A 10,072-nucleotide genomic window follows, 5' to 3' on the forward strand; every position below is an offset into this window, starting at 1 on the left:
ATATAAAGGAAAAGACTCTCTCATTAATGGATTCCCCAGCGGAGTCGCCAATTTGTCACACGGAAACTGTCAGGGGTGCGGACGCGACTGACCTTCCTAGAAGTCTAAGACATTCTAATGACAAACAAGACAAAATGGAGTGATCTTTCTCTAAATATACCTTTTACAACATGAAAACTACAAGTGTTCAGGCTTACCTTATTCCAAAACGCTGTTGTTGAAGTCCGTTCTTGACGATCCGGATGAGCTCCTCCTTCAAGTCAATTCCTGCAACCACAAACAATCAAACAATTACCAAGCACTTGCATTTCATATAATAAAACATATATTCAACATGCAGACCAAGGAATACATGAAATAACTCATTAACACAAGCTATTGAGAAAAATAAACCAGTTTGTATTAATAACGAAACAAAGAAACTCTTACAACCTGGCCTTGGTGTTGTGCAAATTCCTCCCAGGGTCCATCAAGGGTTTTCCTCTACTTTGACAAAGCTCACCCTCTCCCAAGTAGAATCAAGTGAAGACAATCTCTCCTCACAAAGGCTCTAATGGAAGACCTAAATCCTGCAACATTTACCCAAAGAAAATGTATAGCTCCAACCTCTCCTCCTTGTGGCTCAATGCCTTTATTTATAGTGCTGTAAAGAGGTTATTCAGGTCCACTATCAATGGGATCATCCCCCTCTATGGGTGGGATAGCTCCCTTATTGATGGGATAAGTTCCCCCTTAATAGAGATACATGAACCAACTGGAGGCGCATCCATTTCATCAAACCGACCTCTAGAATGTTCTAGAAGTAACCACAAGTAACTTTTTCAAGATAAAACTCGCGCATTTTGCCTTTTACAGAGGGACGCACCTGTCCCTTAATATACAGAGCGTCCATGGACGCAGATTTTGTGAACATGGTCAGCGTCCCCGCAGGTAAGGCTAGAGAGAACCTGCGACCCCAGAGATAAATATAGTTTTTACAAGACTTTCTCTCTTCTTTGAGTTTGAGATGGATAACAGAGGCATGAGACTTGCCTAAGAGGGTAGCATGACTGTTGATTTGAGCCATACTAACTGTAAGTAGTCAAGGTGACATTTTTTAGTGTAACATATACCCAATTTGATCATGAGGTAGAAGAGTGCCCTTCGCTAATAGGAAGGATGCGCGAAAAGGGGGTACTCTAAGCCTCTTCGACCCAGAATTTACAAATGATGAGGTATGAGCTGTGCGAAGAAGACCTAAATGTAAACATGATGCTCAGGAACCATATGACCATGAGAGATGATAAAGGGAAGTAGCTAGAAGAAATTGCATGCGTTCGCAAAGCTCCTACAAAGGAACTCGAGTTTGATTTAGAAAGCGCGAAGGAGACATTCATGGAAGCTAAGAAGAGCTTCATGGAGGCCTCCACTTCAGGTAGTAAGGATCAACTAGAACTAGAGATGGATCCTTCAATGCTCACTACCTTTCTAGACACATGCATGAAATTTTTGTGTGACAACAAGGCAGTCAAAGGACTACAGGAACTTATCACTAGGTGTGCAAGGTCAGGAGAACTGTGCGTGGTCTGGAAATTTGGAAAGAATGCATTGTGCATAGGAAGGGAAATCAGGTTGACTGCACAAATGGGTGAGTATGAAATGGATTAGGTAATCCTGGATATGGGTTCAGACGTGAATGTACTACCAAAGCAAGCAAAGAGTATGATGATGGATATTGGGGTAGCAAATGTGCCTCCCAGGTTTGGTATGCTATTGTCCAGAGGGTGGATTAAGAGACTAGGTGGGACATTACAAAATGATCTATCTTATGCCACTATCCCAGTCTTTGGAGGGGAAAGAAGGAGATTGTTTAGAGAAGCACAGTTGGCATACATTATCAGTGATGAGAAGAATCCTATTAATCATCCAATATATGCTGTGGACACCGATTTTGGAGCATGTATTCTCCAAATAGAAGAATTTCAGAAGGCCATAATGCAGATCAGGAAACCAGTTCAAGCCGAAGAAGAGCAACGAATTCAAGTTTGGGAGATGTTCTTTGATGGAGCATGTTCCAGGGAGTCTGCAGGAATAGGGGTGGTGCTAGTATCTCCAGAGAAGGAAAATACACAACTATCTTTTAAGATGGTTTTTCAAGTCACAAATAACATAACAGAGTATGAGGCTCTACTGTTAGGACTTAATGTAGCAAAAGACAGAGGAATCAAGAATCTGAAGGTGCTTGGAGATGTTGATTTGATAATTCAGCAAATAAACAAAAATTTTCAAGCAAAGCACCCAAGGCTGAAAGCATACTGAGATGAGGTATGGAGACTCAAAGATTCCTTTGATAATTTCTATATTTCATATATTCATAAAGCCCAAAATCAGCTTGCTGATTCCCTTGCTATGTCTGCTAGTATGTTTATTCCTCCCATGCCTCCCAAACTAGTGTATGAAGTCCAAATGAAGTACAGACCATCCTTGCCTGATAATGTCCAGAATTGGAAGGTTTTTGAGGATGATGATGAGATAAATAGGTTTCTTCAAGTCATTGATGAGTTTTCCCAAATGCAAATTGACCAAGATAATGAAGCCTTGTTAGAAGACCTCAAGTCCTAGCTTAGAAATATAATTGGTAAAGAGAGCATTGTCCAGCTTCCCACTAATCATATTCCTAAAGGTCTAATTCCTTTAGAAAGACCGTTTGACTAGAATGATGTGCCTTACAAAGCTATCCAGAAAGAGAATCAATATGCAGTTTGTAAGCATGATATAGGGACTCCAGGTTAGCCTAGATACATAAGTTTGTCCACTCATTTGTCTGCCAATTAGACTGCTGAATACTGCAATTTAATGAGGCAATTTGCTGATGTGTTTGCCTGGCAGTATAGTGACCTGAAAACGTATGATAAGAACATAATCTAGCATAAAATTCCTTTGGAGAAAGATGCTATTCCTTTCAAACAGAAGCTGAGACCAATAAATCCTATGCTCCTTCCTCTGATTGAAAAAGAAATTAAAAAGTTGCTGGCTGCCAAGATCATAGTTCCTCTTAGATATTCTAAATGGGTAGCCAATCTAGTGGTGGTGAGGAAGAAGAGTGGAGAAATCAGACTGTGTGTTGATTTCAGAAATTTAAACAAATGCTCAAAGAAAGACAACTATCCTATACCCAAGATGGAGAATTTGCTACAAAAAGTCTTAGGAGCTAAAGTGATGTCTTTCCTGGATGGATTTTTAGGTTTCAATCAGATTGTTGTGCACCGAGATGACCAAGAGAAGACTGCATTTACCACTCCTTGGGGCACTTTTATGTATGCCAAGATGCCTTTTGGATTGATGAATGCTGGAGCAACCTTTCAGAGAGCTATGGATATAGCATCTGTGGGAGAGAAGGATAAATTTGTCCTTATCTACCTTGATGATATAACAATTTACTCCAGTAGCCATCAAAATCATTTGCAGCATTCAAAAAAATTATTTTTGAAGTGCAGGAGGTTTGGGATTTCAGTCAATCCCAAAAATTCACAATTTTCTTTAGAAGAAGGCAAGCTGTTAGGACATGCTGTGTCTACTGCAGGTGTCCGAATTGATCCAGAAAGAGTAAAACCAATACAAGCCTTTTCTATCCCAAGGTCAAAGAAGGATATCCAATCCTTTCTAGGAAAAATTAACTTTGTAAGGAGGTTTATCCCAAATTTTGCCGAATATGTGAAGCACATTACCTCGATGTTGAAAAAAGGGGTAGACATCAAATGGACTAATTCAGCAAGAAAATCATTTGAGTCTGTTATAAAAGCTATTATGGAGGCTCCCACTTTAATAAGTCCAGATTATAGCAAGGAGTTCCATGTATTCTCATTTTCCTCTCAAGACACCATTGCAACAGTTTTATTGCAGGCAGATGAAGAAGGTTCAGAACATCCAATAGCATTTTTCAGCAAGAATTTGAGGGATGCTGAACTAAGGTATGATATTATTGAAAAATAGGTAGATGCCCTTATCAAATCCTTGAAAGATTTCAGAGTTTATATTCTGCATTCCAAGATAATTGCATATGTACCCTCTGCTTCAATAAAAGATGTCTTAAGACAACTAGATGCTGATGGAAGAAGGGAAAAATGGATTGCAAAATTGATTGAACTTAATATAGAATTGAAGCCCACTAAGCTGGTCAAAGGTCAGGGTCTTGCTAGGTTATTAGCTGAAGAAAATTGTAGATCATTGGATATTGATTTCCTATGCTCAATTGCAGAAAATGGTCAGGCAGAAAAAGAGGAAGCAACTGAATCAGACAGAAAGCAGTGCCGAGAATCTAGCTTCATGTAATTGGTATTCTGCAATAGTTAATTTTTTGCTGAAGCTAGAAATCCCTTTAGAACTTACTCAAAGTCAAGCCAGAACCATAAATCTTAGGGCAACTAAATATTGCATCAATGAAAATCTGCTCTACTAGAGGGATCCATCTGGAGTGCATTTGAGGTGTATGGACAAAGAACAGTCAAAAGAAGTTATGTAGAAATTTCATTCTAGTATGTGTGGAAGACACCATTATTGGAAAACTACAGTCCATAAAATTCTCAGAGCTGGGTACTATTGGCCCACCTTATTTTCTGATGTATTTTTATTTGTTAAATCTTGTGACAGGTGCCAAAGATTTGAAGGAAAACAACAGTTTGAAGTCCCTGCCCCTAAAACCAATACTTGCAAAAGGACCTTTTTAGTAGTGGGGCTTGGATTTTATTGGAGAAATCAATCCACATTCCAGTGGCTAGCACAGATGGATATTAGTAGCCACTGATTATTTCACTAACTGGATTGAAGAAATCCCTGCAAGGAAGGTTGATCATAATGTGGTCATCAAGTTTTTGACAGAGAATATCTTCAGCAAATTTGGTTGTCCACACAAACTAGTCACAGATAATGTAGCAGCCTTCGGGGAAAAAGAACTGGTGGAAATGTGTGATTCAATGGGGATTAAACTTGTTCATTCCATCTCATATTATCCTCAAGGTAATGGTCTAGCAGAATCCTCTAATAAAAGCTTGATAAGGATAATCAAGAAGCTGTTGGAAGACAATAAAAAGAATTGGGATTCCAAGCTCAAGTATGCACTGTGGGCACTGAAGCTGTATTCCGAATTCAGCTAACTCTCCCTATGGAAAAATTCCTTCAAGAAGAGTAGAATGAGGAAGAAGACATGGCAAAGAGGATCACTGATTTGGCAGAAGTACATCAGATCAAAGAATAGTTGGTTGAAAAGGCTGTAGCACATCAGAAAAAGATCAACGATGCTTTTGACAGGAAGACAAAATCATATAATTTTCAGGTTGGAGACTTGTTTTTGAAATGGGATGCACTAAAGGAAAAGAAAGGAAACCATGGGAAATTTGATGCTTTCTGGACAGGGCCTTTCATCGTTTCACAGATTCAAGGGAACACCACCTTCATATTGAAAAGTATGGGAGGAGAAGCAGTTTTTGATGGCCTAGTTAATGGGCGGTTTTTGAAGGTTTATTTTGTTTAAGGTCTTTGGCCTTAAAAGTTGTAATTTTTTTTATTAGTTTAGTATAGGTGCAATAGACTCCATGCCCAATGGAACACTAGGAATTTTTGCTAATTTGTTTTCAGCTAAAAAGGCATTGATCTATAGGTTCTTGAGACCTCACAGGGAGGATCTCATCCCCAGAAGAAGCCAGTGTTAACTCTGCCATGCTCTTCAACTTTTGATGGATAAAGCAGGTTGGGCAGTGTTGGTTTTGGTCGCAAAGGGCTTACAACAAATTTTCTTTCTTCTCCTCCATTTTTCCCTACACTTCCATGAACCCCATGGTGAGCTCCAGTATTGCAGCAATAATGTTGCAACTCCTGGAACTCCCTTCTTTAATTTTATCAACCCGGTAGTTCGTAACAAACTTGGAAGCGACGATGTTGTATGCACAAGCACTAGCTCTTGCCGCAGCTGTCACTTGGTCAGCTGGCACAAGTCAGCTAGGAGCTTAAGCCAACTTCTATGAGCTCTTAGAAGAAGCTTTTTAATTGATGGATGAAAGCTAACTCGAAGGAAGCTAATCTATTTGCGAAAAGAGATTGAAAAACTGAAGGAAAACGCAAACCCTAGCAAACCCTAATTCTACCAGCTAGTCCTACTGATGCAAAGGAGAGAATGAAAACTATTGAAAGCAGAGCATTTACTTCTATGAAGGTAAAATACATGTGTCTAGACTACCTCTATCTGAAGAAAACATCTTTTTGTATTTTTTATTAAGTCGTTAGTTTCATCATGCATATGCTTTCATTGTTCTTTGATTGTGCAGGGGTGGATCAACGAGGAGAAATGCTTGGAAGAGGTCGGGAAGGTTCAGAGAGGGTCTAAGGAGTCCCTAACACCCTTTCAGAGAGTTTCACAAAGTTTGGCGATCAAGAAACCTCATTTGTGAGCTTCTATAGGAAGTCTGCAGGGGTTCTACAGGATGTTCAGGAATTTCTACAAGATGTTCAGAAATTTCTACAGGATGTTTAGAAATTGGATTTTGGAGGATGGGTGAGTGAGGGACGATGCATGAAGGGATATGGAGGTAGGATATGGGTTTGAAGCGGCCCAGGGACTGGTGGATGGAGTGGTGAGAAGGTGTAGATGGCTAAATTGGCTCAAAGAAGGCTGAAACAATGATTGCATAAAAAGGTAGGGTTACATGGGCAAGAGGATAGATGTGAGACGAGGAACCTATCTAGGAGATGGAGCTGATGGCTCTGATGAAGCTTAGGTGGATGAAAGAGTGGTAGAGATGCTCTGCACCGTATACATTCAACTGAATCAATAAAGTCTTGCAAGTAATCAAAGTCCTAGCTAATCTAATCTAACTAACAATAAAGTGAATGAACAACAACTTTATTTGAAAGAGAACCATGTATATCAACTACGCAATGAACCATTTTAGAGTTCTGAACACATAACCAACTTCTGCAAATGAAAACAGTACACTAAGGATCGCATGGTAAAGAAAACTAGTGTTTTTGCTTGGGACAACACGGTCACTTCAATTCCAACCCTTGATCCAATAAGGAAGAGGTGAAACCAAAAGTATTTGTTGACCCTCTTTTGGAGCCTTTTTCCTGTTATTATCCTACCAATGTATTATAAACATGAAAAGCTATTTTAATCATCAAAAACAACCTAAATAACAAAACAAGATTTAAATCTAAATAGAAAATTTTATTCTAAGAATGCAACAAAGACACATAAAAGTAAACAAAGGAGGTACTGGGCACTTGATATGGGCCCAACCCCAAGAGCTACAGCCCCCTAAGAGAGATTTAGAGCTGGTGCAAAGCTAGATTCATCTTTATTCAGCAAGAAAAGAAGAGTTACATCAAAACTGTCCACAAGGGAAAGCTTGAAAATGTGCTGAAATGCAAAGCTAATCTACTGACTAAAATCGAACTACAAGCTAGCTAACTTCTGCCTACAAAGTGACTAACTACTGGCTAACCAAAATGAGGCCCTAAGCCTTCTTATTTATACAAATTGAGGACCCCAACAACCCTCGTAAAATTTAGGGACTCGGCTGTCCAAATCTTACACTTAACAGCAGTCCTACTTGACTGGCTTGGCTGCCCTTGTGATAATCGATTTGGTGGCCCTTGAAATCTGAGCTGATGGTGGAGAATTCGAGGTAAGGGCCCATAAATGAAGGGGAAACCTTCCTAAAAATCCTCTCCCTTGTTCTCCCACGAATTTGGGTGCCAAGTGCTCGTTAAAACCTTTGATTTTGTCTCCAAATTGACCAAAAAGACTACACAAAGCACACATTAGACTTGTTGGCATAATGACTAACCCAATGCACTCTATTAGCATAAATATAATAAAAAAAATGCAATAAACTAATGAGAATGGTGGATTAAGTCAAATTAGGAGGTTGAATGAGCCCATATAATTATCCATTTTTGGGGCTCATCATCACCCCCCTACTGAAAGTGTTGCTCATCCTCTGAGCAACCAATCTATCTACTCATCTTTGATGGCCTTGGTGGCCTCCCTATCATGCCAAGCTTCTGAAGTGATGTCCTCTTCTCGGTCAAGAAACCATGTTTTTCTCTCTGCTTCTTCCCACTGCCTGCTCCTTTTCCTAGAGAATTCTCAGCTTTGCTATGATTGTGCAAGTATATTCAATCAGATGGTGGCAATGGTGGTGAAAGGAGATGAAACCAGTGGAGGATGGAAGAAAAGAGTGGTTGTATTCCTCCTCAATAGACTTCAAGCTTCAAATCCCTCTCCATAATCGATTCTGGCCTACCCAAAGGCTCTACAGGAGTTTCTGGTAGAAATACAGAACTTCCTGTAGAAAGTCCTGTAGCTTCCTGTAGAAGGTTGAACCATGACTAGATTGTGTCTGAACCCTGAAAAAATGAGTGTTCATGGAGGGGATGGATGTGAGGATGCCTGGGAACTTGGTAGGTACCCTTTTGCTTGTGTTGGGAGGCCCCCTTTCCGCATTGTGTTCCTGCAACCTGCAACAACTTTCAAGGATTAAACTTGTTTTTTTTCTCTGTTTCTTCCTTCTTTTTCTTTCTTGCTTTTCCTCTTGATTTTCCTGTGGCTTTTCATGTGATGGTTTGCCCTAGGTTTTCTTTCCCTTAGCTTCCTTACCCTTAGTTTTCTTCTCTGCCTCAATATCTTGCTTCCTCACGCTCTGTTTTGGCTTGTGCATTGACCAGAATGGGAATTCTGTATATGGTTTCCTTCCCAGAACATGGAGGAAAGTATCCCTCAAGTGTTTGTTCTTTGCAAACCATTCAACCAGTCCTATCATGTTTTTCACTCTATCGAGTCTTGCCATAGAAAAGATAATGGGCTTTTTATGGTCATTCAAAATACACATGTGTTCAACTGTCTGTTCAGGATTGAACAAGAGTTCCTCAATTGAACCATGTAAAGCAGTAAGACAATGCTGCTTCTCTGTATAAGGGAAATTAATCTGCATGTCTGCTCCAGGAGAAACAATGTTTAATTTGGGATCAAAAACATCAATTCCATGAACCACACGATAAAGACTAGGAAGGGTGAAAGCAGTGTGGCTCTCATACTGTCCAACAATATCCTTGCTTCCAACAATCTCTTGATATGTGCTAGTGATAATAAAATCTGCATGATTCATTGCAATTAGATCTACAGTAAACTGGCAAGAGAAATGGTATTTTCCTTCATATTTTTTCCAGTATATGTCTGAATCTGGGTATTTGGTCTTCTCCAAAGCATGGGCTATGTTGCACTGAGTGATTCCTTGTCTATGTGAAATCAGAGATGCAACTAAATTTCCATCACTGTAATTTCCAATGATCAGGTCAGGTTGACCTTTTAGCTTTGCCATTACTTCATTTAATACATCCTCTGAAAATCTCTCCAAGTAAGGCCACACATCAAATCGAGAAACCCATTTCTGCAGAACTCCTTTTTCTGTTCTAAAGGGTACCCAGAGTATCCTTGAATTTTGTGTTCCACCAATTCTTTCAATTCATTGATTGCATGGAAGAGTGTTTTTTCCAAGCCCACCTCTCTCAGAACTCCAAACTCGATGAAGAAAAGTCTGGGCTTCTCTGCTCCAGAATGCTGTGCCATACTTCCTGTAGAAGACCCCCCCATTTCCTGTAGAATGTTATTTTGCCTTTGAGCGAGCCCGATATGAGGGAGAATTTCGAAAACAGGTAGAAAAACTCAGTGGAGGACGATAGGTTAACCGATTGTGCACACTTCAGTTGAGGATGTGGAAAGTGCAGATGAACATCAGTTTGTGAGTTTCAGCCAAGCCATCTTTAATTGCTACATGATTTGTGGTGAGGTGGCAAAAACATGTGCTGGCCATGCAGACATAAGTGCTATCACGAATCATCATGTTTCCTACCTGTGATCACTCCATCAATCACGTTTAAGGTCAAACAGTCACCATTACTTGTTTCCCAATTTCCTCCTGAGATGGTTTAGTGCATGTGTCTTATTCACCCACCGAGCACTATTGAACTGGATGAGGGTGGCTAGTTAGCTGGCCACCGATTTTTTTTAATCCAAACCATCTCATTGCTCATGCTGTTT

The 10,072-nt window shown here is 39.9% G+C and overlaps 1 pseudogene; it reads right to left on the minus strand.

The window, feature by feature from the left end:
• LOC149145007 (sucrose synthase pseudogene) overlaps nucleotides 1–9,353 on the minus strand; it is a 112,373-nt pseudogene extending 103,020 nt beyond the window's left edge.
• Between the last annotated feature and the right edge of the window lie 719 nt (nucleotides 9,354–10,072).

Source organism: Pinus tabuliformis, chromosome X, assembly GCF_031772625.1.
Source record: "Pinus tabuliformis cultivar Carrire ecotype Pingquan chromosome X, CPIR1, whole genome shotgun sequence".
Taxonomy (NCBI): Eukaryota; Viridiplantae; Streptophyta; class Pinopsida; order Pinales; family Pinaceae; genus Pinus; species Pinus tabuliformis.